Source organism: Megascapheus bottae, chromosome 27 (genome assembly GCF_031878675.1).
Source record: "Megascapheus bottae isolate mThoBot1 chromosome 27, mThoBot2.hap1, whole genome shotgun sequence".
NCBI lineage: Eukaryota > Metazoa > Chordata > Mammalia > Rodentia > Geomyidae > Megascapheus > Megascapheus bottae.
Window position 1 is genome coordinate 11636452 of NC_143535.1, and position 24532 is coordinate 11660983.

Here is a 24532-nt window from a genome sequence, read left to right on the forward strand (position 1 = left end):
TCCAGAGACTTAAGGAGCTGGATGGTCGTGGGTCAGAAGTGGTGAGAATGGAGTGAGCTGCTTGCATGTGACTCCCTTTGTCTTCAGAAATAGTCCACATCTCATTCTGGAAATGAAAACTGAGATGACTCAACTTGGACTGAACCCAAGCCACCAACTGGAGTGATTCACAATCTCACTGAGAATGGATTGTTGTTCCCCCTTCAACACATTTGAAATTAATTAGGCTCCATGGCTGTGCCTTGATTTGCCTACCACAGTACACAAATTACCCAGGACTTGTGGAATGCCCTCTATTCTATGGGAAACCTCTGTGGTGAGAAAATGACTGGTTGATGGAAGGCTGAGCATGCACGAGGAGCGTGTCACGAACTTGTACTTGTCATCCAATTGGAGTCTTTTAACAACAATAGATTGCACATCTGAAGACAAGGAAACTGAAGCTCAGAGAAGTTAAGCAAACTCTTTGAAAGGTCTACCTGGTACGAGAGGCAGGATCAGGATATTTGCTCTTTTTTTTTCTTCCCTTAGATGGCACAGCTGTTCTTTGCCATTGATTGATTGATTGATTGATTGAAGAGTCCTGGTTACATTGGCTTAATGGGATGTTAGACAAAGATGTTAGACAAGTTTCCCTCCTGTGCCAAGCTAATGCTCCTGAAAAATGGTTTTGAATGTGCCTGTACAGAGTCACATAACAGCGGAAAAGCCATCTCGTCTCTGGCAGCTGGGATTCAAAATAGCTGGGAAGAGAACTGGGGTCTGTGTCCTTGGAGGAGTTCGGGAGCCATGGAAAGAACCATTTCCAGAACCTTAACCCATCCATTGAATGAAATGGAACCCATTTTATTCTCTCCAAAGCCATGCTAAGAGAACAGTGGTCCTAAGGAGAAACATGGAGCAATTATTCTTCTGAAAGGAAGATTTCAACCTCCACTGACAAAATCAACAGCCACTCCCAAGGGATTTCTTTATACATGGTCCACGATGGCGCTGTTAGCCTGCCCTTCATCTATGGCTCAAGAGAAGCAGTCCTGCTTCATTTCCCTCAGTTTCTAGGCTGTGGGGTCAGAGAATTAGCAGATCCATATCCCAAAGAGAGAAGCCCCTACCTCCTGATGCTGCTGCTGTGATGCTTCTTGACTTGGGGAACCAAACAGCCCTCTGACAATGTCTCTCATAGCTTGGCCAGACAGTGCTCACAGAATGTTTGTCCTAGAGGCCCAAAATCCTCACACAAGTGATGTGAGTAAAGTTCACAGCACTGGAAGCTGGGTACGCAAACCTGTTATCTTAGCTACTCAAGAGGCTGAGATTGGAGGACTATGGTTCAAAGCCAGGCTGGGCAGGAAAGTCTGTGAGATTCTTATCTTCACTTAACCATGAGAAAGCCAGAAGTAGAGCTGTGGCTCAAATGGTAGAGTGTTAGCCTTGAAGGAATAAAAAAAAAGTTCAGGGACAGTGCCCAGGCCCTAAGTTCAAGCCCCAGAACTGCCACAAAAACAAACTGCAGTGCTGGAATACAGACTCAGGACCCCAAAGTCTGGGCTTCTTAACTACTATACAATACTGCTTTTTCCAGGCCTGAAAACAGAAGCCTAGAAAGGGAAGGGGGGAAAACAAGATGATTGCGGGTGGGGAGGAGGGCGGGAAATGGGGACACAAACCATAAGAAGAGATATCAATGTGGGAGAAGTAATGCACCTACTACCTGGTGAAGGTAACTGTAATCCCTCTATACATTACCCCAACAATAAAAAAAAAAACCAAAACAACCTCCAGAAGCCTAGGAGCACCCCAGCCTTTCATGCAGAACTAGGAATAAGACACATTATTGAACTTTGGCCATATAACTCTTTTTGTATCTTAAAAAATGTTATTATTCACTTAAAGACAGGTGTCATATTTTTAGAACAGTTTTAGATCAAAAGAAAATTGGTCAAGATACTATAGTGTTCAGCTATAAGCACCTCGGATTATTTACTTTGACCTGATATGTTAGTTACAACTGATGTGACAAGTGTAAGGAGATAGGCTATGCCATGTTTCTCTCCTGTAGAGTGGTTTTTCATCTGTTTCCATACTGTACTCTTGGGAAGGAAATCCTTGTATGCCCTATGCTGAATGACTGATGAATTCTGGGCATATTATCTCCATAACCAATGAAGAATATCTTTGCAGAAGAGATTTGTCTTATTTATTCATTCAGTCATGCACTTAAATATTCATAAGCTTGTGTTGATCAATCTATTGCATCAAAATTGATCTTGTCTTATTTCAGTGCTAAGTAGATTCAACGAGCCCCAGCCTGCTCCAGTCAGGTAGCAAATGTTTCTAGTTATTTGGAAGAGGCAATGGTGTGTTGAAAGACAGGTTCTTCTAAAGGCTCTTTATTGATCCAAGGTCTGGTAGAGCTGGAAAATAGCACTGGTATTCCTTATTGTACTAAGGATAGACTAAACGTAGTCACAGTCTCAAGGCGTCAGCCTCCTGGTTCAGTCTTCACCCCTTGCCCCCTCACATGGCCTGAGACACCGAGGGAGTCTGATAGTCTCTCTGTGTCTCCATTCCTGGTCTGAATTTAGGCAAGAACATTGTACTTCCTGGCTTCCCACCTGATCCCAGATTCCTGCCCCTTCACCCCCTTCCCCCCATCCCCAGTGGGCACTACCAGGCCACACTCTTCACTTTTAAGGCCTAGAGGGAGAGAGACTAGGTAAATGTGCTATCCTTGTCAGGTAGTACAGGCTTCCAACGTCTGGAAGATTATTGAGATAAAAGGAATTAGACCATCTTTTCTTTTTCCCCTTTTGGTTGTGGGGTTTGAACTCAGGACCTGGGTACCATACTTGAGCTGCTTTGTGCTCAAAGCCAGAGCTCTACCCCATGAGCTTTCGCCTGTTTCATTGGAGATAAGAGACTCCTAGGGACTTTTCTGCCTGGCTGGCTTGGTGCCATGATCCTCAGATCTCAGCCTCCTGAATAGCTAGGATTACAGACATGAGCCACCAGCCTGACGAGCTTCCCCCGCCCCCATGGTGCTATATAGAATTCATTTTGGCAAGAAGAGCTAAACCTATTTGGGTAGCAAATGGTAGTGTAATGTATGATGGTTTCAAATGGCAGTAAAATCTTGGGCTCTGGGTTAGCCTAGGAATGGGGAGAAATGGATCAAGAAGGCTTAACAGCAGAACGAAGATCCCATGAGTAGGATCCCTCCCAGGCTGTCATATTAATCCTCTCTACCCACAGACATGGGTGTCTCAGTGTGCCCTGACACTTGCCAACAGAAGGCAGAGTAGAAACCATGCTCTTATGGACCATTGGGCAGTTGGGCTGCTTGTTTGGAAAATCCTTATTCCAATTGAGTTCTTCTGTGAAGTCTTGGCTTTCAAGTCTTCTCACTCGGGTAAGATGGCTCTTGCTGAGCTGAGCCTCCTGGGTGATGAGGGATTGCAGACATCCTTGTTTTCTTCTCTGCTGTGGCTCCAAGTCTGAAATCGTTTGGTATCTTTATTTTAATTATGAAGTTTATCTTTATAATTAAAGAGAAACAGTTGGTCCTGCAGAGGCAGAAGATTGCCCAGTAATCCTTTGAAGACTTAGGCTGGTCAAAAGAGGCAGGAGGGTCTGCCTGAGGCCTCTGGTCCACGGGAGGAGTGGACAGGGTTATCTGCTGTCCCTGCCAGGTAGTACAGGCTTGTGGGCAGCTAATGGCTCTTTAAGTAAGGATGATGTGAACTTTCATCCTGTTTCCTCACTGAATAACGATGTGACTTTAGGAATGGTTGGTTTTCTCTTAGAAGTTCTTGTTTGACATGACTATATGGATTACATGAGACAAGACATATAAAAAGCCGGAGGCGTTATCAAAGATCTACAGTTACTCCTGGCTATTTACCACCTCCTCCTGCTCCTCCTCCTCTTGCTCTTCCTCCTCTTGCTCTTCCTCCTCCTGCTCCTCCTCCTCCTGCTCCTCCTCCTCCTGCTCCTCCTCCTCCTTCTCTTCCTCTACTTTCTCCTCCTCCTCTACTTCCTCCTCTACTTCTCCTCCTCTACTTCTTCCTCCTCTACTTCTCCTCCTCTACTTCTCCTCCTCTACTTCTCCTCCTCTACTTCCTCCTCCTCTACTTCCTCCTCCTCTACTTCTTCCTCCTCTACTTCCTCCTCCTCTACTTCCTCCTCCTCCTCTTCTTCCTCCACCACCACCACCACCTCCTCCTCCTCCTCCCCCTCAAAATAATGGCATTAGTTTAAGAAAGAGTACTAGATGGGGTGAATTTGGTCAGAGGACATTACAGGCATGTGTGGTTAACTTGTCATGGGACCCTTTTGTAACATTAATATAGCTGAATAAATATTGGCGTTATGTTAAGTTTTGATGTTAAGATTCTGAAATTAATCATTCATAAGCCTCTTCTTTGGGGTTCAATAAAAAAGTTAGAGTCCCAGACTTTTTCCTATTTTACCATAGTGTGAAAGAAATGTGTAATACTCACTAACAACCATACCAAGTTTTGATGTTTTTCCAGAGAAACTTTTTTGGGCGGGATACTCTGTTGTGGCACTGGGCAAAAGCACCAGCCTGCACCTTTGCCACGAAAACAAAGGGTAGTCCTTGGGGTACAGTATGGCTAGGCTATGGTGGAGGGGAAGTCAGGTGTAATGAACACATTTCCAGCATGATGACAATTTGACCTTATCTACCAGTCTGTTGGGAGGCATCCCCACTGAAAATGGAGAAGCACTTGCATTTCCTCACAAAGGAAAAATCTTTCCCAACCTCCCTCCAGTTCCATGTCGTTTTGGATTACTTTCCATGGTAGGCTAACTTGTGCCAACGTATTTCTAGTCTTGATTTTGTGTATCAGTAATGAACACAAGATAAAGTATGCCCTGTTAGAGATGAAAGTCGTCTTTTGCCAGTCCTGAGGTGTGAACTGAGGGCCTGAGCACTGTCATTGGGTTTTTTTCGAGGTTAGAGCTCTACCAATTGAGCTACAGCACTACTTCTGGATTTTTCTATACATGTGGAATCAAACCTGTGACTTTGTGCATGCTAGGCAAGCACTCTACCACTAGGCCAAACCTCCAGCCCCAAGGGATGGAAGTCTTAACCATGACCTCATAGTTTTCAGTGAAGTAAAAGGATCACAACAGACATTAGCACATCCTGGCAGACAGTGGCTCAGCCTGTGAGTGGTCCACGTATTTTCATTATCTTATCTGGGTTCTGTTACTTCTGTCTCCCCAGACATAAGATGAACTCGGCAAAAACCTTTTCCATACGGTCTTATCTATGCGTTACCAGAGATGTGCAACCTGGAACAGACAGCCAGTTCTTCAGTTCCAACTGCTTCCACACTAACTGGGAGATGATTTCTGGGGAGCTTAAGGTGTCTTTATCTTTGTTGTGTTGGTCTAAAGAAATAGAAGCGGGGCTGGGAGTTTGGCCTAGTGGTAGAGTGCTTGCCTAGCATGCACGAAAACCCGGGTTCGATTCCTCAGTACCACCTACATAGAAAAAAGCCAGAAGTGGTGGTGAGGCTCATGTGGTAGAGCTCTAGCCTTGAGAAAGTCCAAGGACAGTGCTCAGGCCCTGAGCTCAACCCCAGGACTGGAAAAAAAAAAGAAATAGAAGCATCTGTCTGCCATAAAGATATTTTTGCTAGTTCTAAATGCTGTTTCTTTCCAATCAATCAATGGTTCCTTGATGTTCATGTCTTACAGTATTCTTACTGAGACTGGTTTATACACTTTATTGGTGTTAGTGGATTTGTTTCTTCTCTCTGGGTATTCGTGCATACAATGTATGAAAAGTGTTTAGTTTGTCAGCATGGGGGAAGATGATGAATGGACAATGAAAGATCTTCATTTACCTTAGGCATCTATTCACCTTTCTGCCTTATTCTGGCATTGCTACAGAACTTGTCATATATATTATCTTCTATAGCTTCTTAAAATTGTTTATAGGCATGTCTTATGTTAGATACTAGGTTGGTACTAGATTGTGAACACAAACTGTTTTAACACATACTGTTGGCTACTATTTCAATAAGTCCTGTTCCAGGAGCTTTTGTGACAGATGAATCATGAGTCAAGCAGAAACATAATTACAACATTAAATAATACATTTTATACTAAAGGCATGTCTCATGAGATTGTGAGCCAGTTTAAGCCTTGGGAAGTATAGGAAAGACACAGATAGACTATAAAAGACTTCCAAATAAAAATTCAATACTTTAAAATAGTTTTTGCGGGTATTTCTGGGTGAGCCAGTATGACTTTAGCCAATTTGATTAGATCATTATTTGACTAAATAAATGAGATGATTCTGTCTCTACTGCATAGCGAAGGAAAAGTACTCAATAAATGTTGGAAGTCAAATGGATGACTCAACTGTCTTCTGTGGTCAGAAGACAGGTTCCTAAATAGGTGTCCTGTGAGAATCTTTTTCCATTGCTTGGCTTTCACAAGTTTCCTGCAGAGAACTGGGAAATGAACACATTGATCCCTCATGGATAGGAGTGGAAATGGCGGTCATTTTTTTTGACAAGTGAATGGGGCTTTCTGTTAAATAGATTCAGCACTCTCATATCTTTTGATCTAGTAAATTTCTTCTTTATTAGATGTATTAGTTAATACAAAGTGATTATATTCTCCTTTCTCTCCCTCCTTCTCTTTCATGTGCCTGGCATTGGGGCTTGGGAACTGTTCATTAGCTTTTTCACTCTAGTTTGATGCTCTGCAATTTGAGCCACAGTGTGATTTCTGGCTTTTTGCTGGTTAATTGGAGATAAGATTATCAAGGACTTTTCCTGCATAGGCTGGCTTCAAATGGTGATTCTCAGATTTGTCTCCTGAAGAGTTAGGATTACAGGTGTAAAGCACTGTATATTACTTTATTTCTTTTCCCTCTTTTAATAAAAATAGTGTTAAATTGAATATATTTTATACGTGCATATTATATTTTGATCATATTTATACTTTATCAGTGTCTGGTTTTGTTCTCCCACTCCAGTTGACTCTCTTCCACCAAATAGTATCTATTAATTGTTCATCTTTTTCGGTCAGTTCTGGGGCTTGAACTCAGGGCCTAAGCACTGTCCTTGGGCTTTCTAAAGGCTAAAGCTCTACCACTTGAGCCATAGCACCATTTTCACTTTTTTCTATGTATGTGGGACCAAGGAATCGAACCCAGGTCTTCATGCATGCTAGGCCAAATTCCCGGCCCCGTTTTCTTCAATTTTTAAAAAGGTCGAGATTCTACATATGAGAACAAAAACCATGTAATATTTGTTTCTTAAAATCTGGCTTATTTTTGCTAAACAAGATGATTAACAAAATGGGTCCTGCAAATAATACAATACCATTTTTCTATAGCTGAGTAATATTCCATTGTATGTATATACCATATTTCTTTTATCCATTAATGAATGGGTATCAAGGCTGATGGCATTGTGCGATGCCATGACAGTACCATAATGAACAGTGGTGTGTGAATTCTGCATAGTTCTATTTTTAGTTTCTTGAGGACCTTCCATACTGATTTCCATAGTGGTTTCACTAATTTGCATTGTCACCATCAGCTCCACATACCCTTGTCAGCAGTTTTGTTGTTTTTCTTGATGATACACATTCTAACTAGGGTGAGATGGACTCTTCCCTTTAGGTCAGAGGAAATGTAGAAGATCTCTTTATGTATTTATTGACTGTACTTTTCCCTTTGAGAACTGCCTGTTCAGTTCATTTGCCCATTTGTTAATTGGATTATTTTTTTTAAAAAAAGTTGTTTATAAATTGTGGATATTAATCTCTTGTCTGGTGAATCTTTGGCAAAAGTTTTGATCCACTGTGGGCTGTCTTTTTCATTCTGGTAATTGTGTATTTCTGATGTGAAACGGCTTTTAAATTTTAGGCAATCCCACTTAGCAATTCCTGCTGTTATGAACTATTCAAGCCTCTTTTCAGAAAGTTATTGTCTATGCTCCATCAGTGTTTTCTATACATATTTGTGTGGGAGTGCCAAGGATTTCGGTCTCACTGTTGATGGCTTTTTGTAAAAGCTGAGTGGTATGCATCTAGTCTACATGTGGACACCCAGTTTTCTCAACATCAGTTACAGTGGCTACCTCTTCGCCAAAGCATGCTTTTGGTACTTTTCTCAAATTCAGATGATTGTGGTTTTGTGGGCTTATCTCTGGTTCTTCTATTCCATTAATCCCTGTGGCTGTCTTTGTACCAATACGATGTTGTATTTTATTATTCTGTACTATAATTTGAAGTCGGGTTTGGTGGTATCTCCATCACAGGAGAATGTTTGTCAAGCACCTGGAGGATCTTGTGCTTTGTGATAGTAAGTCTGGATTTTCTCCTGTAAGTGATGGGAGCTATAAAGTTTTAAACTAGAACTTGACATCATATATGAATTTGAGAAAAGTCAGGTGGCCATGGAATGGATTGGAAAGGGCCAAGAGTCAGGGGCTAGTTAGGACATTGTTACGACTCAAGAAATGGTAGTAAACACAAACTTAAATAGTTTGGACAGGTACATAAGAGAAAGAATCCACAGATTAATTGGTTATGGATATATGTATGGTAAAGTGTGAAGAGTTGGGTTTCCAGCAGTGAGAGCTTCCTGTGATGAAACGAAAGATCATATGACTTTCCACATTACCAGGACTGTCTGTGCCATGGTTTGCACCACAAGATATTTGGTTCAACCTTGTAACCTATTTGTTAAAGCTGTTCTCATGAAAAGAGTGAGACATCTGAATTTCTAATTTCTCTTTTTTTCTTTTTGTTTTTTTTTTGAGAGTTGAAGAGAATTAAGAGGAAGGAAAGGAATACTTAGCCTTTTATGAAAAGAGATGCTTGTAAAAACATTGCTTTTCTTTTTAGAATCGAATTACAGTCTCTGAAAGCATTAAGAGACTAATGGCCCAAATCAGTTTTAACACTGGAGACAAAAAATTAAATGTTGGCAAGCAAAATCTCTGTTACTAAAGGAGTAATTTGAATGCCTAAATAGGTAAAACCCAAGGTAGCTAATTAGCCTAAGTGCTTCAGAGGAAGGCTCTACTTTGGAATCTTTCCAGGAGGGATGATTAAGGATTTAGAAAAATTAATTTTGCATCCAGAGAAAGGTGAAAGACACCCAATGATTTATTCAGTGACTGTTGAGGACATTTTGGCATCTGAACTGTAAAAGAAAATTGTGCCCTGCTCTGAGTTATGTTTCCCTAATGGTTTTCTGGTAGATACTGCCAGGTTGGGGCTCACCTTTCTGTCCACATGTTCTTTCAGGGGTGGTTTTAGGGAAGCTTCTGGAAAAAGGATAAACTAGCATGGAAGAGTAGCTGGGCATTGGTGACATGCCTGTAATCCCATCTACTCAAGAGGCTGAGATCTAGGATTGACCTTCCAAACCAGCCCAGAAAGGAAACTCTGTAAGATTCTCCAGTTAACCACAAAAAGCCACAAGTAGAGCTGTGGCTTCCAGTGGTAGAGCACTAGCCTTGAGCACAAAAGCTCAGAGTCTGTGCTCAGATCCTGAGTTGAAGCCCCAGGACACCCCCCCAAAAAAAAAATCAGGGAAGATAGGCTTACTTGTGAGTCATATTTGGAGATAATGGTCTTTTCTTTTCTCATCTTACTGGTGATAGACAACTCAGTGGAATTTATATTCCTGATACGTGCTCATCTATGTTTCAACTACCTAACCCTAGCAGTGATGAAACCATTGTCTTTCTCAAGATGAATATTAGTGTGGATTGAAGCATAGGTCGATGTATGTGGTTAATGAGCCATGATGCTAAACAAAGGTGAGGTTTTTGTAGGCAAGGCGTGTGGAACTGGGCTGGGCCAGGTCAAGAGGTGGTCTTTTGGCCTCTCCAGAATTGTGGGATAGAGTGGGATGGAGAAACCTGAACACAAGAGGGCATACCAACAAATCATGTGAAGGATAATCCATAGCAGTTTATTTTACAAGTATGCAGAGAAAAAGGGCACACACTAAGATTTATTTACTTTTACCGAGGAGTCCAGAATTCTTGGCTATCAACGTTTTCAGAGAGGTACTTTTATTTTCTCCCTTAAATCTAGAGAATACCAACAATAATAATCTGCTAAAGATTTATATGGTCATTCTTGTTAGACAGTACCTTGGCAAAGATATGGCAAACTCATATTTGTTACTTCCCTTATAGTTGTAAAAGCAGATGCATCACATGTTGATGCAAATCTCTCATGCATTGTGACTATTTTCTCTTAAGGAATGTAATTAGAAAGTAATAGCAAGCTGCTTCATGCCTATAATTCTAGCTACTCAGGAGGCTGAGATCTGAGGATCACAGTGTAAAGCCAGCCAAGGCAGAAAGTTCTTGTGAGATTTTTATCTCCAATAAACGACTCAGAAAAATCTGGAGGTGATACTGGGCTCAAGTAGTAGAGTGCTAGCCTTGAGTACAAGGAGGTTCTGGAATTGTGCCCAGGCCCTGAATTCAAGCTCCAAAACTGACCAAAAAAATAGCAGTATGGGAATAGGACAATAGGTCTTTGGGTTCAGAAAAACTGCAACAGCTCCACGGTGTTGGTGCTTCGCTGAGAACATGTTTCCAAATGGCTCCAACTGCCAATTAAGATGCTGTAGAAATGGGTGACACAAAGGCAGAGTGGAAATGTCAACATCATTAATTATCCCTTGCTCTTAATTAGAGAGTAGATGCATCACTAGAGAAACTCAGAATGTCCTAAATCTGTTAAATGAATGTTAAATAAGCCTTCATGTCCCTGTTTTGATCCAGTAACAGAACTGTCAGCAAAAGACACGATAGTAGATGAACATGTATCTTCCTATGTTCATTTTGGAACCAACTGACTTTTTGGGGGAGGGGTTGAGTATCTTATTTCTTTTACCTAAAAGCATCCTAATTTACTTCCAGGAAATAACCTCTTCCTCACTGTGCACAATTTTATGGAAATGTTAAATGTGCTCATTGACCTTCATAGCCCAGAAGCAGGGAGTTGACAATTGCTAATTGATTGCCTGATTTCACCCTCAAATTTGCATCCTCGGAGGAAAGCATTCATTCTGGCTGTTTGCTTAGTGGTTTGTTTTATTTTTTGTTTTTTTTTTTCATTCTTCCCTATTTCTGAATCTATTTCCCCATTTCACTGGTAAGCTTTCTAATTTTAATAAACTTTTGTTTTACTTGGCTCAAGTTACTTTTGGTTTCTGCTACTTTGCAATAAAAAATATCTTGAATTATTGACATAAGAATGACCCATTCTAATAAGCGTTACTCCTCTTGCAAGTCTCTATACTTTGAGCCACAGGAAGTAAAAAGACATGGTCTAAATCATTCTTTGATATTAAAGATATAGTTTCCATGTACATGGTTAACATTTAATCTGGCACACCATGAGACATCTGTACTATGACTTTCTAGACTGAGTTCTCTACCAATGACAACCCATGGAGTGAAGAATAGATTTTCTTTAGTTCAGCCATATATATATATATATACATATATATGCACGTGTGTGTGCATATGCACATATGCGCATACACATGTATATACACATATGCACATACACATGCATATACATCTATACATGTACATATGTATGTGTATAAGTATTGAGTATCTGTTATATGTTAGGCACTATCCTAAACACAGGACATTAAGAAAAGGATTAAAGCAGTTCCATTATTTTAAACAATTTTTACTCTTTTTTTTATTGTCGGGGTAATGGATAGAGGGGTTGCAGTTACATTGCCAGATAGTAGGTACATTACTTCTCACACATTGATACTCCTTCTCATGTTTTTGTCCCCATTTCCCTTCTTTACCCCCCCAATCATCTAAAACAGTTCCATTCCTTTTTTACATCATCTGCACAGATATCTCTGCAGGCCTTTATTTTTTCTTAAGTATACTTTACAAGATAATTGGCTTCCTTCAGGCATTTCACTTATTTATGCAACACATTCCCTTAAAATCACTACCTGTTATCCCCTCTGGTCCTTCCTTCTGTCAGGTCTCTTCTCCCTCCAAGCAGTCCCCTCGTAAGGCCTTCAGTGAAGTGCAGATTCTGCATATGAGAGAAAATACGAATCTGGTTTGTAAAACAGTTCTACTATGTCTTTATTTTATGTACCTTTTATGTATGAATGTGTTCCATTTTTATATAAAATAAAATGTTGAGGACTTACTATATGGCAACCTGGATATTAGACATGACTTGAAAAACAATTATATTTTCTAGCCTCAATAAAGGTAACTTAGAGCTAGGTGCCAGGGGACAGTCCCCATATTCCCAGGAGAGTCAGGGAAGGCTTCCCTGGCAAGCCCCTTGGTGCTGTCAGTCTTGTCCGAGTTAGTCTTAGAGATACCACATTAACCCGAGGGGTGATTGTGTATTTAAACAGTCAATTTATTGTGTCTAAAATATAGTTATAGACAGGTGGTATGGAAGCTCAAACGAAAGGAACTTTTATCAGATCCTCATTCAAGCCATATAAATGTACAACCTTGAAGTAGCAGCGAATCCAGGAAGGAAAGGACAGGAAAGCAGAACCGAGAGCAGTGGAGTGGAATACAATTCAGCAGTGAGGGCTGACAAAGACAGCAGGCCTCTGCTCAGGGACTCATCTCCGAGTTTACCATCCTGCACAAGTGAAAATGACCATTCTTCCTATGTGTGAGTTTTTAGATTTATCTTTGGCATCATGACAAATGTGAATTTTCTTAGTCTTACTTTCAAGGTGTCCAGTATTATTGAAAATGACATGATTTTCCCTGCCCCATAAACACACACACACAGAGCTTTTCTAATACTTGATTAAATTCCTTTTGCAATGTTTCCTAAAAATCTCATCATTTGCCCTTTAAAGGAAGACAAATTGAGAGACGAATGTGGACGGGCATCTGAATGAAGAAGTGATGCAATGCAGGAGGCTGAGCGTTCGGGCGTCGAGGTGTGATCCCTGTGCAGTGTGTGATGGATATAGTAAAGGCATTTTAATACAAGAGCAAGAATAAAGCTCCCCCAAGACCGGGAAGGAAAAGATGTACTTTCTCCTGTTTGAAAAAAAAAAAGTCACCTGCAGATGACATGTTCAGATAAACTTGAAAGGCATCGCATGTGGCACTGTAGTTTTTGCAGGAAAGGAACCATGTGTGATTTGAATCCTGAACTTTAAAAAGAGGCCCTGTCAGCAGGTGCATGTTACACAAAGCCCTTTTCCCTGCATACTGCTGGAGGATTACTTGGGAGGCGTGGTGTTATGTTCTCTGTAAGGTTAGATATTTCTAACATTGTATCTTCAAGAACGGCCGCAAATGTGCATTTTGATGGCTTTATTATTTTTCTAAAGACGCTTTTGTTCTTAATTAGTTCTTGAGTTGTTAAGGAATAACAGCAACCTTAAAAACTCTTCTCTAGATGAAAGTCTTGGGCCTATGGCCCGAAGGCAAATGTTGATGCTTCTCCTATCAACTCTGAACTAACGCCTTGCTTATGGATGTGGTAGGTAGCCATTTTTCTAAATGATCCCCCCCCCTCTCTCTTCTCTCCTTTTCTCTCCCTCCTTTTCTCTCCCTCCTTTTCTCTCCCTCCTTTTCTCTCCCTCTTCCCTCGCCTCTGATTATAAGAATAAGCCATAGCACCCGATCCTTTCTCTTTCTTCTGGTCCTGGGGCATGAACTCGGGGCCTCGGTTCTGTCTGAGATTCTTTTGATCAAGCCACTTGTGGTTTTGCTGGTACTTTATTGGAGACACAAGTTTCACAGACTTTATTGCCCGGGCTGGCTTTGAACCATGATCCTGTGCTCTTAGCCTGCTGAGTAGGTAGAATTATAGGCGTGAGCTACCAGCACCTGGACTGCACCTACATTTCTTATGGACAGACTTTTAAAATGGTGCCGGATAGTGGTATCTTTTTTAATAGATCAGTATTTCTCCTTTCCATTACGACAGATGTGTGTGTGGTATATTAGAACAAATGATACTTTGCCTTGACTTTAGATTTTAGAAGATGGCAGAAGCGTTTCTATGTAATTCAAGTGTGTCACAAACAGCTCAGTAGGGACCAGTGGTGATAAAAACCTAAGCCACCAGAAGTCATAGTATCAAACAGAGCTCAAGCAGGTGGGAAAGGAGAGACACGAGGAACAGAGCTATCCTCGGGGTCTCTGAGATGCCCTGAGATGGTCAGCTATAGATATAACACATACTGAAACATTGTGTGTTAGCCAAGTTTCTAAAATACTACACTATCTAAAATACTTGTGAGAAGTCCACGAAAGCATTTATGATTTAGAATGCTAAGTTACATACTTTGGATGTTCATGCAGTTTGTCCTTAGGCTTCACACATCTCTCTATAGAGCTAATAGTGAAATCCTCCTTCTCTGTACTACATGGTAATGAATACAATGTGTGTCTATGTTGCTCCTTCCCTCCTCCACTTCCCATCCCTACCCTTGAGTTTTACATAAAATAACTATTTCTATTTTTTCTTTTGAACACGGGCCTGGTTGCTGTCCCAGTGCTTTGCTTTTTTTTTTTTTTTTTTTGCTCAAGACTAGTGCTCTACCACTTTGAACCACACAGCACCATTTCTGTTTTTTTTGGTGATTAAGTGGAGATAAGAATCTCATGGACTTTTATGCCCTGGCTGACTTTGAATCTCAATCCTTTGAATTCAGCCTCCTGAGTAGCTAGGACTAGAGGTGTGAGCCACCAATGCCTGGTTCTGATTTTTTTTTTTTGCCAGTCCTGGGCTTGAGCTCAGGGCCTGAGCCATATCCTTGGACTTTATCAAGGCTAGAGCTCTACCACTTGGGCCTCAGCACCACTTCTGGCTTTTTTCTATGTAGGTGGTACCAAGGAATCGAACCTGGGTCTTTGTACATGCTAGGCAAGCACTCTACCACTAGGCCGAACTCCCGGCCCCTATTATTTATTTATTTATTTTTTTGGTTCTCATTTTACACTTGATCTTCATTTCATTGCATGCATGCATGCATATTTTATATTTTGTTCAATTTGTTCCGTTCTTGTATTCATGTGCACCCATTCAACATTTGTTCAGTTATATGTTGATTCTGAATTTGGTATTTTCTGTTTCATTCAATTAACCTCTGGTATTTTTAAATTCTATGACATTCTGCTATTTGCCATATGCTGGGCCCATCCAACTTTCTTCTTTTTGTCTTTCCAAGTGATTTTTATCTTGGTAATTATTTTCACTTTCAGTTTCTTTACAGCATCTCAGATTGCATTCCTCTTGGTTTCTTTCTTTCTTTTTTTTTTCCTGCCAGTCCCGGGGCTTGACCTCAGGGTCTGAGTCCTGTCCTTGGGCTTTCTCAAGGCTAGAACTCTACCACTTGAGCCACAGCACCACTTCTGGCTTTTTCTATATATGTGGTACTGAGGAGTTGAACCCATGTCTTCATGCATGCTAGGCAAGCACTCTACCACTAGGCCAAACTCCCGGCCCCTCTAATTGATTTTTATTAGACTAGTTTGTCTAATTCATGAGCAAGTATTTAATGTTCATATTCTATAGATAAGTAGTTTTAAAAACTTTAATTTTCCCAGACATTGTTGATATTTAAACAGGGATCCCCTTTTTTAGTGTTTGATATCTGTGGAGAAACAGGTCATGGAATGAGCTGGAGCAGGAACCATTTGACTGGACCTGTGAGGGTTTTCATAGGTACAACTCTGTTCCAGGTGACACAGATACCTGGTTCATGGTGACACAAACCCCCTGCATCTCAGCCGCCCTGACTACAACAGTTGAGCTTGGACTTCTATGTGTATTTTAGGGCCTATTTTCCCTCTCTCCTCTTTTACTCTAACGAACCAGTTTCATACTCTTTGGAAAGGACAAGTCTGAATGCATTCTCTTTGAGCTTAGTTTCTTTTAGCGCTCAGTTCTGTGATCTTTTTTAATCCAGGCTTCTAGACATTGCTGTTTGAAGCAATGCAATACTATTAGTTTGTTACGTCAGTCTTGCCACCACGTGTGAGTAGACGTGTGGCATCACCCTGACTCTCCAGACATTGTTATTTTCTTTTCCCAACTCTTCTCTGAATTGGATCCAATGCGTACTGTATTTGAGTGCTGTTCTTCAAAGATTTTGAGACAGAGTGGTAGCTTTTCTGTATTTTATCAGAGATGGAGATGTTTTCCTTATTATCTTTTCATTCTCCTTGTTGTTGTTGTTTCTAGTATTGCTTTTTAGAAAAGTCCTTGGGAATTAACAGAAGACATTAAAAAACCTTTATTTGTCCATCTTCGTTTTCTCTAAAATATTAAAACCATTTGCTGGATGGCTCTTTCTTCAAGCCTGGGACCGATGTTTGGCCGAGGAAAGGGAGGAGTTCAAGGAGAGGGGTTGAGGGATTTTGTTGTCAAGAACTTTGTAAAAGTCATCGTCTTCCACAGCCTGCCTCAATCCTTCCTGTCAGGAGCTTTCTCAGCATCAATACCACTGATGGCCTCCAGAGACCCTACTAAGTCAAGCAGATCCAACCAAGCTAAACAAAATCAACCAGGTTGTAAATTCTCCCAGTTACAGTTGACTTACCAGTTCCCAGGGATTCCTTTTTAATTCAATAACTATTTAGTATAGTAGGTGTATGCTGAGTCCATTACCCATTTAGTATAAGGCCATTTTCAGTTCTTGTTCAAGTCTCCATTTCCGAGTGTGAGCCCAGTGCATGCTTACCTTCTGGTAGTCTGCACAAGCATTCAACCCTCCTAGCAATTTCTCATGCGTGGAATGATAGGAGCTATGAGAAAGTCATGTGGCATCTTAAGTGGCATTGATTCATGAAGCTAAAAGTCAAGGCTTAAGTTCCATTCCTTACACTCAAATGCTTTACTCTTAGTTTTTAAAGTATTTCTTACGAGGGTCCTGGGAGAATTATTTCTGCAGGAACAGAATCGGAGACTAAGTCACGAGCCTGATGTTATAGCAGATGTAGCTAAAGCTGAGGTAGGATTCTAGTATTCTGACATCAACTCAAGGGTGCTCGCCAATGTAGAAATCTGCAGCTTGGCTCGGCATGTTGGTGAATGTCTTTTCCCCGTCACTCCATCCCCAATCACACTTCCTAATGGTATCTGTGTTTCAAAGCCTTGTACATGCTCTGTGCATTCCTTTGGCAATTGCTTGGATTTCTCAAACTAGATCAGTTCACTTTCCCCTTCTATTAAGTCTCCAGGCTCTGGAACATTGTGCCCACAGCTCATGAATATTTAAAACATTTCAATCCTTTTTTTTTTTTTTTTGCTCCATACCAAGGCAGTTTTAAGCTTTGAAGGAAGCCAGTGGGGAAAAACTATATTTATTTATAAGCCTTTTTGTGAATCCTACCTTACAAAGTGAATAGAGATTTGCAAAGTACTCACTATAACAAAGGTATAGTTAACTCCTTGGCTGTGAGGCCCTGAGAAGCCTGGGGAGTATTTAATAGTTTTCTGTTGTAAAAGTTGCTATACTGAGTAGGGTTTTTCTGATCTTGCCATAGCCATCACCTGACTGTGAAGAAGATTCAGCCACTTTGTGTGATGGCAGGACATGTACTGTACTTGGAGATACTAGTAAGAAGTCTTGACTACATTGGAGCCAGATGTTTAGAATAAGGATCAAGCCCTCTACTGGGGGTTACTGAGGTCTGAGGGGCTTAAGTAAACATCTTCAATTGGATTCTAATGTAGTTAGACAAATCTTAAATCATTCCTCCAGAAATCACCTTTGTTCAGTATTTTAGGCTCAAGTGATTTTTTTTTTTTGGTTGGTTGTGGGGCTTGAACTCTGGGCCTGGGTGCTGTCTCTGAGCTCTTCAGCTCAAGGCTAGCACTCTTACCACTTGAGCCACAGCACCACTTCTGGTTTTCTGAACTTTAAACTTAGAAGGTAATCAGAGCTGAGTACTGGTGGCTCATGTCTGAATGCTAGCTCCTCAGGAGGTTGAGATCTGAGGATCATGATTTGAAGCCAGCCCAGGTGGAAAAGAAAAGACTCTGACCTCCAATTAGCCACCAAAAAGTTGGAAGTAGAACTGTAGCTCTGAGTGCCAGATGAGCAAAAAAGCTTAGAAACAGTGTCCAGGCCTTGAATTCAAGCCCCAGGACACACGTACATTCACTCACACATATGCACATGGGTACTTGCATGCACACACACACACACACACACACACACACACACACAGTGAATCAAGAAGAACTTTAAATAAAAGCATCGTCATTTTGAATATATAAAGAATATTGCCATTTCAAATGTAAAAGGAGCATGCATGTGAATTTAAAAGCTGGAGAATGTACTTTGGTTAAACAGCCTCTATCTATTGTGATCTAAACCAGGCCAGTTCCCATGAGGTACTGCAGCAGCCAAACCCTAGACTGACAGAGGGCTGTGGGTTGTGAAAGCGTCATCATTGTTGCAGTAAGATCAGTCTCGGGCCAACGTAATTGTTTGGATGTATCATGCTGCCATTCTACTAATTCCTAGTTTAGTAGATTAGTAATGTTCTCAAAAAGGCTCTAGCTGTTTATTCAGATGTGATTACACATACATAACTGATAATCACTTGCCTGTGAATGGTATTTGACTATGAACATCCCTATAATTATGAAAACTGCACCTTTTTTTTCATGCTGTTTTTCACACCAGATAATGAATGGAATTGCAATTGTGTCCATTTGGAGAATGCAATCAAAGGTTGTATTTTCTTCAGAAAATGTTTGGCTTTAGGGCAAAAGATTCCATTATCCTGGATATCGTCTATTTATTGGCAAGTCTGTGCCCTAATGAAAGTTAACATCTATAAGAATGATTGCCCAGCGAGAGGACTGAAGAAGCATTTTGGGAGCATTTATATCTATTTCTTGGAGTCTATGGTCACGTTGGATTTTCTAAGGTAGACTTCTGAAAATGTAGCCGGAGTGACACTCAGACTCCCAGTACGTGTACAGAATACATGGGACTCCTGGGAATGTGAGAAGAAAATATGAAAAAGCTTTAGGAAAGTACATTAGACATTTTTAAATGTAAGGCCGATTATTCAATCAGAGAATACTGACTAGGGCTCAGTTAGGACCATATTTGCTAGTCTATAATCAGGGTGGAGTTTGAAATGATGTGCCTACTTTTTATATTGCGTGTCACCATAACACAAAGATAAATCACCTTTTTATTGCTTTAATGTAACCCATATGACAAAGACAATGGACAAGATGTTCATATAACTGTCATTTTGATATATATAAAGCATTATAACTACAAATAGTTGCTTTTAATATACATTGTGAAAAGCTCTGTTGTCCAATAGAGAATGTGAATGAATACGAGCTTGGTTAGGAGATGGAGACTGATGATAAATTTTGTAACAATAATAAAATCAAATATACAAAGTATTTTTCCTACACTCTAGAATGGTCTTAGAAAACTTAAGAGGACATAACCTTTTGTTGTCTTTATGTACTTTCTAAACAAAGCACAGTAATCCCTCTCATAAAACTATTTTTTTTTGTTAATCCTGGGGTTTGAACTCGGCTCCTGGGTACTATCTCGGAGCTCTTTTGCTCCAGGATCAAGTTCTACTACTTTGAGCAATAGCTCCACTTCCTGGTTTTCTGGTGGTTAAGTGGACATAGGATTCTCATGGACTTTTCTTCCTGGGCTGGGTTTGAACCATGATCCTCAGATCTTGGCTTCCTGAGTAGCTAGGATTATAAACATGAGCCACCAGCGCTGGGAACAAAAGCAAATTTTTTTGAAATTAAACACGTTGCCTTCTCATAGAAAATGACAACTTTTTTTGGTTGGTAGTGGGGGCTTGAACTCTGGGCCTAGGTGCTGTCCCTGAGCTCTTTAGTGCTCTACCATTTGAGCCACAGCACCACTTCTGGTTTTCTGGAGGTTAATTGGAGATAATAGTGTCAGTGACTTTTCATGCGTGGGCTGGCTTTGAATTGTGATACTCAGATTTCAGCCTCCTAAGTAGTTAGGATTATAGGCGTGAGCTACTGGTGCCTGGCAATTACTACATTTTTATATTAATGATAGGTAGAAAAGCAAACAAACAATAAATCATTTGAAAGTTCCATTCCATGCAGCTTGAAAAATGATGTGTTATAGCTGAGGAACTAGAAAAACCAATGGAAAAATTTAAATAAAGCAACGTTCCTAGCATAGCCAACTGAAGCTCTGTATTAGCAGGAGAGGGCTTGGGAAAAATTGGGGAAAAAAAACCCCTTCAGATTACCCCCGACCTCCCAGCAGTTGAAGAAACTTTGCTTTTGATTATCTATTTAAAAACCTGATATGGACAGGAAAAGAAGTCATCTCTAAGAAATTAACCAAGCTTATGGGATACACAAGTATGGGACTTTCCATTAACTACACATGGTATAAATGTACCAAATTAAATAATAAATGATAGAAAACTTCTCTGGGAAAGCTCATTATTTGGCTTAGATGGTAGACCAAACTTATCCTCCAACTTGGAACTTAAAAGCAAAGTATGTGAAAGAAAAGTCCTTAACATACCAGGTGTTAGGCAGTTGAACAGTCTTAACGAATAGTGATGGGAATAAAGTTATGAAATTCTGTTATTTCTCCCCCCCCAGCTTGTTTTGTGGGAAACAATTTCTAGAACAAGATCTGAGGAAGGAGAGCCTCCTTTCTGGGCTGGGAAGTATGGCAAAATCAAGGCAGCTTCACTGAGCAGGGGAGAGGAAGAGACAGAAGGGTCTTGTACTGTCAGAATACTCCGGAAATCAGCACAGATTACACATTGTCATTTGTTTCCTGATGGCTGCATATCTGGCACTCACACATCACTGGAAAGATTCTGACAGCCACCAGCTTGAGTAGGAAACTTAGTGACTTATTAGCTCCTAAGACTTCAGAGAATGTAACCTTAGACTGGATGCTTTGTTCCCACCAACAAAGCATGACAGTTATTTCTCAGTTTTTGAAGAAATTACTATGACTTTAATGAATCTCACAAATATAGGAATACAGAAGGAATTAAAAGACAGTGTCTACAGTTCCAGTAAAATTAGTAAGTAAGGCTATTTCAAGTCCAAATAAGCAGGGAAATAAAATCCCTTTTGATGAGAAAGTCCATCAGTTAAAAGGATCGAAGATGAGGACAGTTAATAAACTTAATTCAATGATTATATTCCATAGGTTCAAAATTCTGGAGAAAGGTTAGAAACTCAGACCTGAAGAGATGATAATTTTTTGATATAAAATCAAAGTGTCCACTTTAATCATGTGACTTTTTAAATTAAGCCTTAATAAAGCTATCCAAAAAATGACTCTTCTAGGACTGTTGAAACCTTTTAGAGGATTTGCAGAAGAAAACCAAAATTTTCCATAGAAGTTCACTTTCCAGAGCACTTGTGATGCTGGTTCAAAAAAATAAGTAGTTCATAGTAACAAAAACATTGTGAACCACTCTGAACAAAAGATTTTTTTTCTTAAATTATTTTTTTGTTTTCATCAAACATCATGGGATAGTAAAATGGACACTTAAAATACATATTTATGTCCAGTTAGATGCAAAGGGCCTTTTAAAGGGAGTAAGCTGCAGTGATTTAAAATTGCCATTTTGTCTTTTGTTTTGGTCGGGATAATGTAAAAAGGGGTTACAGTTACATTTGTCAGGTAGTAGGTGTATTACTTCTCACACAGTGCCTTTGACTGGGACATGCAACCTCAAATCAAGGATTAAAAATGACTACTAGTCTTCCTTTTCATGAACCCAGACTGGAGATAAGTGGGCAACAGACACATTACGATGCAAATAATAAGCAAAAGGCCCCATAGGAGAAAGATATCTGAGTTTTGGAGAAGAAATTGATCTTCCTCTCTCCCCTCCACACATTTTTCCCCAAAACACTTTAAACACAACCAAGCAGCCCGCTGACCTTTGGTGCTCTTCACGGATTAGATTGTTTTGGAAAGGAATCCAATGCTGTCTTCACACAGACACAAGAAGTCAACATTTCTTGGACATATGCACAGTGTCACCTTTTGGCCCTGTAGAGGAAGAAGATCAGAGTTACATGACTCAATACATAGGAAAAAATACATAAAAACCTCTGGATAATTCAGAGTTTTGTCCGAAGTCTCTTATAAAATATAAAAATGAAGAATAACAAAACGTGTTTATCAAAGACATGGGAAAATGTCATAGACCAGTACAAATTTAAGAAACCTCTCTGGGAAAAGAAGGGAGGTAGTGTGATGACATTTATCAATCATCTGTGATTTTGAGACTGGCTGGTTTTAAATTCACTATGTAGCTTTGGCTGGCCATGAATTGATTTTCCTGACTCAAGCCTCCCAAGGTGTGTGAGTCTATTGCAGTTAAGTGATTTTCATTTTATAGTTTGACAGAGTACCAGTAACACAGAAAAATACTGGTACCTTGCTACATTTTCTCTGTACATAGTTCTTTCTGGGAATACAAGGGTCATACCTGTGTCCCTGGAAACCAGTAAATTCCAGGTGATTTTCTTAGTGGCCAGATTCTTGAGTCGTAGCACCTAGAGGCTCTGGCTTGAATCTTGTCTCCATTTACTGATTATGTGCCATTTGGTTAAGTTGCTTTAATATTTCCTAAAGACTATTTAGCCCACTTGCAAATGAGAAGAATGTTTGATTGGGCAAACAATATGAAATGAATGATCAGCCAATGTGGGTTTCAGCCACCACCATTTTCCTTTGGAGTAGCTGTGTCTTAGCGGAAAAGAAAAGCCCTAGACTCCAATCTAGAAGTTCAAAATACTTAACCCAAGGCCCTGCTGACTTGATCGAAGAAGCTATGAGGATAAGAGGAGTGTGAGGTTGGGAAATGGGAATGACCCAGAGTCAAGATCAGCTGTTGCTGAGAATGCCTCGGAGAGCAGCTACACAGAACAGTGGCAGTCTCGTGCATGGTCTGATTACTCCTCCATGGAGTTGAGCTGGCAAAGGGCAAAGGTGTACATAGCAGGGCTTCTAGCTGCTTCTGCCAGCATGGAATAAGCTTCTTAGTATGTCCCTGTTATAGTTTAACTCTAGATCCTCACTTCTCTAAGTCTCCAACTCAAGTCTCTCTGTGAGAGATGTGTATGCTCACCACAGGAATTCAGCACCCTTCATACTGGACAGAACTTTGTTAGCTCACTTCCTGGGTAAAGGAAAATCTTTATGTCTGGGGTCCCCTTCTCCCTACTTCAGCTCATGATTAGTGTGACGTCTGTGGGGCACAAATGCAGGTCTGGATTCTAGGTGGAATGTCTTAGAAAAGGATGTTGGCGGGTGTCAGGCATTTTCAGAGACTTGACTCATTCGGTACATGACAGAAATTCCACTGCCTACGTGAATTTTATCGGATTTAAATTATACCTGTATGGAACTGTTAATAAAATGCTGCCACTCATTTTTGATGGTGGGAATGGAACAAGAAGAGACAGGGCGGCTGTGAGAAGTGTGTGCTGGGACTCTGGGTCATCAGCATCTAATAGCAAAGATGAGCCGGCATCTATTGTGTGTCCAATAAAATAGAGATACCATCAGTGTCCTTTTTGAAATAGCCCTTTGAATATTAAACCTATGTCTCACTTGGTGGCAGCCTAGGTGGCATTGTGGGGTAGAATTTGTTTTTCTGACTATGTGATGAAAAGCTGTATTTTTGAACTTTGTCCACTGAGTAATTATGGAGTGACACAGAGTGTGTCCAAAAAAATTAGGTTCCAGATCGGGCAAACTTTCCCTCTAGGTAATCTCTTCAAATATTAAGTAGAATTAAGATTTTTGTGACTTAGTGTCATGAAATAGAATTATGCCTTTTCTCTATTACCAGATATGTCAAAAATGCTGGCCCTCATCACAATGAAATACTTTGAAACTTACTGTCATGGGTACATAATTCATCACACCTTCCTCAGACATGGAATAATCTGTTTATTTTAAGATTTTCCGTGACACTTGATGGTATGTGTGTGAACTGGTGATTAGAAAAGGGACATTTCCAGCCAAATTTTCAAGCACGGGAAGGTATCATCACTTTTTCTTAAATTTTTTTTCTTGGGGTTGGGGAGTTAGCTCAGCGGAAATATCCTTGCCTAGCAAGTGCAGGGCCCCGAGTTTGGTCCTCAGCTTTGGGAAAAACAATTTTTTTTCTTAATACACCGGGTGCTGTTGGCTCACACTTGTAATCTAGCTGCTCAGGAGGCTAAGAGCTGAGGAGAGCGGTTCAAAATCTGTCTGGACAGGAAAGTTTGTGAGATTCTTATCTCCAGTTAACCACCAGAAAAGTGGAAGTAGAGCTGTGGCTCAAAATAGTAGAATGCTGAGAAAGGGTATCAATGTATGTGAATTAATCCACCTTCTATCTGGCGAATATAATGTAACCCTTCTATTAATTACAATAAAAATATATGGAAAAAATAGTAGAATGCTATACCCTTGAGCACTAAAGCTCAGGGACCTTACTCAGGCCCTGAATTT